The sequence below is a fragment of the Microcebus murinus genome, chromosome 29, assembly GCF_040939455.1.
Source record: "Microcebus murinus isolate Inina chromosome 29, M.murinus_Inina_mat1.0, whole genome shotgun sequence".
In the NCBI taxonomy this organism is placed as follows: domain Eukaryota; kingdom Metazoa; phylum Chordata; class Mammalia; order Primates; family Cheirogaleidae; genus Microcebus; species Microcebus murinus.
In genome coordinates, this window is record NC_134132.1 from 17,511 (window position 1) to 24,802 (window position 7,292).

Below are 7,292 nucleotides of genomic sequence, written 5' to 3' on the forward strand. Positions count from 1 at the left end.
CATATTGTCCCCAAAATGTCACCTGTTGTAACCATATTGTCACTTGTTGTCACCTGTTGTCACCATATTGTCGCCATATTGTCACCAAATTGTCACCTGTTGTCACCAAATTGTCACCAATTTGTCACATGTTGTCTGCAAATTGTCGCATGTTGTCACCAAATTGTCACCTGTTGTCACCATATTGTCACCATATTGTCACCAAATTGTCACCTGTTGTCACAAAGTTGTCACCATATTGTCACCAAATTGTCACCATATTGTCACCAAATTGTCACCTGTTGCCACCATATTGTCACCTGTTGTCACCATATTGTCACCATATTGTCACCTGTTGTCACCATATTGTCACCATATTGTCACCAAATTGTCACCTGTTGTCACCATATTGTCACCAAATTGTCACCAAGTTGTCACTTCTTGTCAGCTGTTGTCACCATGTTGTCACCTGTTGTCACCAAATTGTCACCAAATTGTCACATGTTGTCACCATATTGTCACCAAATTGTCACCTGTTGTCACCATGTTGTCACCAAATTGTCACCTGTTGTCACCATATTGTCACCTGTTTTCACCATATTGTCACCAATTTGTCACCTGTTGTCACCAAATTGTCACCTGTTCTCACCATATTGTCACCAAATCGTCACCTGTTGTAACCATATTGTCACCATATTGTCACCTGTTGTCACAGTGTTGTCACCATATTGTCACCAAATTGTCACCATATTGTCACCAAATTGTCGCCTGTTGTCACCATATTGTCACCAAATTGTCACATGTTGTCACTAAGTTGTCACATGTTGTCACCATATTGTCACCAAATTGTCACATGTTGTCACCATATTGTCACCAAATTGTCACATGTTGTCACCTGTTGTTACCATATTGTCACCAAATTGTCATCATGTTGTCACCAAATTGTCACATGTTGTCACAATTTTGTCACCAAATTGTCACATGTTGTCACAATATTGTCACCAAATTGTCACGTGTTTTCACATTATTGCCACCAAATTGTCACATGTTGTCACAATATTGTCACCAAATGGTCACATGTTTTCACATTATTGTCACCAAATTGTTACATGTTGTCACAATATTGTCACATGTTGTCACATTATTGTCAACAAATTGTCACATGTTGTCAAAATATTCTCACCAAATTGTCACATGTCACAATATTGTCACATGTTTGTCACAATATTGTCACCAAATTGTCACATATTTGTCACAATATTGTCACATGTTTGTCACATGTTTGTCACAATATTGTCACCAAATTGTCACATATTTGTCACAATATTATCACATGTTTGTCACATGTTTGTCACAATATTGTCTTGATTGTCACGTTTGTCACATTTTTGTCACACGTTTGTCACAATATTGTCACGTTTGTCGCAATATTGTCACGTGTTTGTCACATTTTTGTCACAATATTGTCACGTTTGTCACATATTTGTCACAATATTGTTACATGATTTTCACAACATGTCATAATATTGTCATCATTTTCACATGTCACAATATTGTCACAATATTGTCACAATATGATTTTCACGTGTCACAATATTATCACAATATGATTTTCACATGTCACAATATTGTCACAATATGATTTTCACAGTATGTCACAATATTGTCACGTTTTTCACAATATGTCACAATATTGTCACAATATGGGTTTCACAACATTTCACAATATTGTCACAATATGATTTTCACAATATGTCACAATAATGTCAAAATATTGTCACAATATGGTTTTCACAACATGTCACAATATTGTCACAATATGATTTTCACAACATGTCACAATATCTCATAATATTGTTACTATATGATTTTCACAACGTCACATTGTCACAATATGATTTTCTACGGAGCTGAAAATAACCAACCGCTCCCTTTTGACAGCGTAGCCTCCTGTCTTTTCGCTGAGCCTCAAATACTTTTCTCATGGGACAAGAATGGCGTCCTGGACCATTGGTGCCTCTCTCTGATCCAAGATGCTCCCCAAATCCACTGGGATCTTCAGAGGGGGTTTCCTCGTCAGCTCTAGCTTGCAGCGCAGAGAAGTGACGTCTCAAGTGGGCCTCTTTCTGTCATTTTTCTCTATATTTTGGCACACCCACACACATGCACACAACAATGCGTGCCAAACACTATCCTACACACACACACACACACACACACACACACACACACACACACACGCACGTGCGCGCATGCGCGCACGGGTAAGAAAAAGAAATAACCACTTCGCTACTTAAGACTCTAACTGGAAAAGGCAGAGGCAGGCCAACTGGCAAAATGCATGGTCATGGGCTTGCTTTCTTCTTTTTCCTGACTCCCAGATTTATTCCTGGGACTCCCGGACAAATTTCTAGGCTGTGAAGATGGGGATGGGGAGAGTTGAATTGCTCTAGCATTTGCACCAAGAAAAAAATCACACTGAAAAAGGAGAAGAAAGAAGAGAGGGACCCAACATTTTATGGGCTACTCACCAGCACTGCGCAAGGCATTTAGAGAAGGCTCTCGGTTCAGTTCGGTCTTGGAGAACAGTCTGTTGGAGGAGCAGGCTTCTCACCAATTTACAGGGAAGTAACACTGCAGCTCAGAGAGGTTGCTGACTGGCCGAAAGCCACACAGCTAGTGGTTTCGAGGAGAGAGGAGACGTCTGACCCAGAGCTGATTCCAAAGCTCGCCCTCACTTCCATGCATCACAGGCTTCTCTAGGTGGCCTTGAAGACGCCAGACGGGTGATTCCTGAGAACTCAGCCATCATGGCTGCACCACACTGTGCATGTGCTCAGTGCCACTAACCGACACACTTATAAATGGGTAAGGGGCCAAAGTTTATGGTATAAATATTGTACCACCATTAAAAAAAATATTTCATGCCATGACAGTGGATAAGTTCTTTTTTTAAAAAAATATTTCCTGGTTTTCCCCTTTTACAGAAGCTACAGCTGCCCCGATTCCAAAGCTCTTTATTAGAATCTGCTCTTGCTAGTTGCAAAGAGACGTAAGAGAGAGGAAAAGTCAATGCCTGAATTAGAAGGTTCAAAGGACAGGCTGACTCTCGTTAGGGGCTGATGCAGCTGATAACTCTCAGCCAATGCTCACTGACCATTCTGGAAAACCTGGGGCCCTTCAAAGAATCTTGCTAAATCTCTATTCTGCCTGTGCTCTATAAATGGCTAAACAAAGCCTGGATGACAGCGTGTGTGTTTCCAGAATGGTTTACCAAATATCTTCAGCCACTGCTGAGACCTGCTGCTCAGAAGAAAGATTTCTTTCAAATATGAACAGCTTGTTAATCCTAGCACTCAGGGAGGCCGAGGCGGGAGGATCGCTCAAGGTCAGGAGTTCAAAACCAGCCTGAGCAAGAGCGAGATCCCCGTCTCTACTAAAAATAGAAAGAAATTAATTGGCCAACTAAAAATATATAGAAAAAAAAATTAGCCAGGCATGATGGCACATGCCCATAGTCCCAGCTACTCGGGAAGCTAAGGCAGGAGGATCACTTGAGGTCAGGAGTTCGAAACCAGCCTGAGAAAGAGCAAGACCCTTTCTCTACTAAAAATAGAAAGAAATTAATTGGCCAACTAAAAATATATAGAAAAAATGAGCTGGGCATGGTGGCGCATGCCTGTAGTCCGAGCTACTCCGGAGGCTGAGGTAGGAGGATCGCTTGAGCCCAGGAATTTGAGGTTGCTGTGAGCTAGGCTGATGCCACGGCACTCTAGCCCAGGTGACAGAGCAAGACTCTGTCTAAAATATATATATATATATATATATATATATATATAAAATTTATTACAGCTTGTTGACAAGGTACCTGGTCACTCAAGAGCTCTAATGGAGATATACACACAGATGTATGTTACTTTCATGCTCCATTCTGCAACCCATGGATCAAGTTGTAACTCTGACTTTCAAGTATTATTATTTAATAAGTATAATTTGTAAGGCTACAGCTGCCATAGATAGCGAATCCTCTGATAGATTTGGGCAACGTTGACTGAAAACCCTCTGGAAAGGATTCGGCATTCTAGATGCCATTAAGAACCCCTGTGATTCATGAGAGGAGGTCAAAATAGCCAGGTGAACAGGAGCTTGCAATCAGTGGATTCCAACCCTCGTGGATGACTTTGGGGACTTCAGGCTTCAGCAGAGGGAATGACCGCAAAGGTGGAAATAACAAGAGAGCTCGAAGTGGAGCTCGAAGATGTGACTAAACTCGATCCAATCTCAGGATGGAACTTGAACAGAGGAGGAGTTGCTTCTTATGGGTGACCAAAGAAAGTGGTTTCTTGAGATGGAATTTACTCCTGGTGAAGATGCTGTGAGTATTGCTGAAATGGCTACCAAGGATTTAGAACATTCCAGCAACTTAGTGAGTAAAGCGGCCGCAGCCTTGGAAAGGACTGACTCCAATGTCGAAAGGAGTTGTCCTGTGGCTGATCAAACAGTATCACGTGCTCAAGAGAAACCTTTTGCCGAAGGAAGAGTCCATCGAAGAGGCAACCCGCACAGGTCTCTTATCTTAAGCAATTGCCACAGCTACCTTAACCTCCAGTGACCACCACCCTAATCAATCAGTAGCCACCAATATGCAGGCAAGACCTTTGATCAGCAAAAAAAAAACAACATTAAGACTCAACGGAAGGCTGAGATGGTCATTACCACTTTTTAGCAATAAAGTATTTTTATTTAGTTATATTTTTAATTTTTTTATTTTTTTTTTTGAGACAGAGTCTCACTCTGTCGCCCAGACTAGAGTACCATGTGGTCAGCCTCACTCACAGCAACCTCCAACTCCTGGGCTCAAGCGATCCTCCTGCCCCAGCCTCCCAAGTAGCTGTGACACTATGTGACTATAAGCATGTGACACCATGCCCGGATGATTTTTTCTATGTATTTTTAGTTGGCCAATTAATTTCTTTCTATTTATAGTAGAGACGGGGTCTCGCTCTTGCTCAGGCTGGTTTCGAACTCCTGACCTCGAGCAATCTGCCTGCCTCGGCCTCCCAGATTGCTAGGATGACAGGTGTGAGCCACTGCACCCGGCCAATAAAGTATTTTTAAATCAAGGTATGTACATTATTTTTTCTGACAAGATGCTATTGCATACTTAATAGATTACAGTATAATATAAACATAACTTTTATATCTGCACTGGAAGACCAAAAACTTTGTGTGACTTGCTTTTATTGCAACATTCACTTTATTGCAGTGGTCTAGAAGTGACCCTGCAGTGTCTCTGAAGTCTGCCTGTCACTTAAACATTTGCAGCAACCCCAGTTTCCTCGTGTGAATAATGATGTCTATCTCATAATGGCTTTAAGAATTTAATACGAAAATGCAAGAACGTGCTTAGACTATGATATCCCTGGCATATTGTAAATGTTCAATTAAAGATAGCTAATAGGATGATGATAAAATTCATAATCTGGGCCCAGCCCGGGTGGCTCACAGCTGTCATCCTAGCACTCTGGGCGGCTGAGGCAGGCGGATTGCTCGAGGTCAGGAGTTCAAAACCAGCCTGAGCAAGAGCAAGACACCGTCTCTACTATAAATGGAAAGAAATTCATTGGCCAACTAATATATATAGAAAAAATTAGCCGGGTGTGGTGGTGCATGCCTGTAGTCCCAGCTACTCGGGAGGCTGAGGCAGGAGGATCGCTTGAGCCCAGGAGTTTGAGGTTGCTGTGAGCGAGGCTGACGCCATGGCACTCACTCTAGCCTGGACAACAAAGCGAGACTCTGTCTTAAATAAGAAAAAAAAATCATGATCTATTATTACTTCAGATAATTTATATTCTGATAAACCTAGATCCTTTCCCACTGGATTTAAAGAAATCAGAGAGTAGAAAGTACAATTAATGATATACATTTTTTTCTGGTTGTATTTACAGAGAAGTGGGAGGTGGAACGATTTGTGGAGATGGGACCCATTTCTAAAATTACTAAGCATTTCCTTTTCTGAGGAAGCCTGTTCTTTTCCTTTGAAAGTGCATTTATTACCCAGACATTAATTGAAAGGCCCCAGGGCCGAAAGCTCTTCCTCCAAATAACCGTGCACACACTACCAGTTCATTTCTTATCCATCGCCCTGGCAAGGTTCAACAAAAGCAAAGAGAAGATGAATGGACTAAGTAGAGTGACCTGGGCTCAGCTGATTCAGAGAGCTGACCTCATCAATACAGGGGGCAGCAAATTCCATCACGGAATTCTATGCATTTGCAGCAGCTTATGCAATCGCTTCCTGTGGCAAGCATGCAAAGCTTATTCCTCACGTGGCTGCCCCAAGGTTAAGGCCCCGCCCTTAACTTAACCAGTGCCACCACCTTTCACAGGTAATATATGCAGGAAGTCCTGCTTGTGCACACTGCTTTAGAATATAAAACTGTGTTTGGGTTGGGCTCAGTGGCTCACACCTGTAATCCTAGCACTCTGGGAGGCCAAGGCGGGAGGCTCTCTTGAGGCCAGGACTTCAAGACCAGCCTGAGCAAGAGCAAGACCCCATCTCTACTAAAAATAGAAAGAAATTAGTTGGCCAACTAAAAACATATAGAAAAAATTAGCCGGGCATGGTGGCACATGCCTGTAGTCCCAGCTACTCGGGAGGCTGAGACAGGAGGATCGCATGAGCCCAGGAGTCTGAGGTTGCTGTGAGCTAGGCTGACTCCATGGCACTCTAGTCTGGGCGACAGAGTGAGACTCTGTCTCAAAAAAAAAAAAAAAAAAAGAATTAGCCAGGTGCAGCGGCATGTGCCTGTAGTCTCAGCTACTCGGGAGGCTGAGGCAGGAGGATCGCCTGAGCCCAGGGGTTAGAGGCTGCAGTGAGCTATGCTGACGCCACTGCACTCCAGCCTGGGCCACAGAGCAAGACCCTGTCTCAAAGAAGAAGAAAAAAAAAGAAACCCACATGTGCTTTATGCTTTATTGTCATAACTATTACAATGGATTAAATAGTGGTCCCCCCAAAAGACGTGTCACCTCCAAATGTGACCTCATTTGGAAAAAAGTCTTTGCAGATGTAATGAGGTTAAGGATCTTGAGATGAGAGCAGGCTGGATTAGGGTGGGTCTAAATTCAGTAAGTCCTTATAAGAGACAGGAAGGGAAGCAGAGAGACACAAAGAACACGCCAAGTGACAACAGAGCCAGAGACAGGAGTGACGTGTCCACGGCCCAGAACACCAAAGATGCCAGCAGCCACAAGAAACTAGGACGGCGACACAGAACAGATTGCCCTTGGAGCCTCAGGCAGGAATCGAT

General features: G+C 42.8%; 1 long non-coding RNA gene across 1 annotated transcript; it reads right to left on the bottom strand.

Moving 5' to 3' along the window:
* Positions 1 to 2,264: 2,264 nt before the first annotated feature.
* Positions 2,265 to 2,576, bottom strand: LOC142865543 (uncharacterized). The gene is made up of 2 exons (XR_012915747.1): positions 2,511 to 2,576; positions 2,265 to 2,394 (listed from the first exon to the last, which is right to left on the bottom strand). It is a non-coding gene; the product is annotated as an uncharacterized LOC142865543 (long non-coding RNA).
* Between the last annotated feature and the right edge of the window lie 4,716 nt (positions 2,577 to 7,292).